At 36.9% G+C, this 780-nt stretch overlaps 1 non-coding gene across 1 annotated transcript; it reads right to left on the bottom strand.

Annotated features, from left to right (window-relative positions):
- Positions 1–330: 330 nt before the first annotated feature.
- On the bottom strand, positions 331–402 carry Trnac-gca. The gene has a single exon. It is a non-coding gene; the product is annotated as a tRNA-Cys (tRNA).
- Between the last annotated feature and the right edge of the window lie 378 nt (positions 403–780).

The following is a 780-nucleotide window of genomic DNA, read 5'->3' as shown; positions in this document are numbered from 1 at the left end:
AGCTTGTAAAGTAATATTTTAAATCAATGTATTTACACGTGAACACAAAAGCAATCTACGTCATAAACTCGCTTATCTGCATTGTCTAAACATTATTTTGCTTCCATACTCTTGGGAACTGTTATATCATTGCGGCTGCCAGAAGACGTAATCTGTCGGATCTGAATATGCCCTACGTTACAATGTGACTAAGTACTATAGTAGGTACTTAGAAATCCATAAAGAGAACAAAGCAAATAATTCCAAGCATAAATGTTTTTAAATGAAAAAAAAAGTTTAAAAAGTGAACAGTAAAATAAAAAAAAATAAAAAAACAAAATTGTTTTTATCAGGGGACACCCGGGTTTGAACCGGGGACCTCTCGATCTGCAGTCGAATGCTCTACCACTGAGCTATATCCCCGACGAGTATGATGTTTAAATTTCGGATCATATTACCACACTATGAATATATTGTGACGTAGGTAATTGTTTATCAATTTCTACTGCCTACGCTGCGTCATGAGGATATGAGTATTATGGGTCAGGCAATTGTAATAATCCACGTATTACAATTGCCCAATAACTACAGCAATTTAGGGTTGTGTGGCAAAGTTGCGATAGCGCAAATCAATTGATTATATTGACTAAGCAACATTTATCTAAGTCAGCGACTGGATGGTTGACGAGTGGGAGTTCTTATAATGACCTGCACTTTCCTCTGTGTCTGTGTATCATATTAAGCTAGGGCTGACGGCTTAGCGTGCTCTTCATTAAGACTTTCAACATGAGTCGGAGAGAC

This window comes from Pararge aegeria, chromosome 3 (assembly GCF_905163445.1).
Source record: "Pararge aegeria chromosome 3, ilParAegt1.1, whole genome shotgun sequence".
Lineage (NCBI taxonomy): Eukaryota > Metazoa > Arthropoda > Insecta > Lepidoptera > Nymphalidae > Pararge > Pararge aegeria.
Note: the sequence above shows the minus strand (reverse complement) of the source record. Positions and strands in the feature narration are given on the sequence as shown.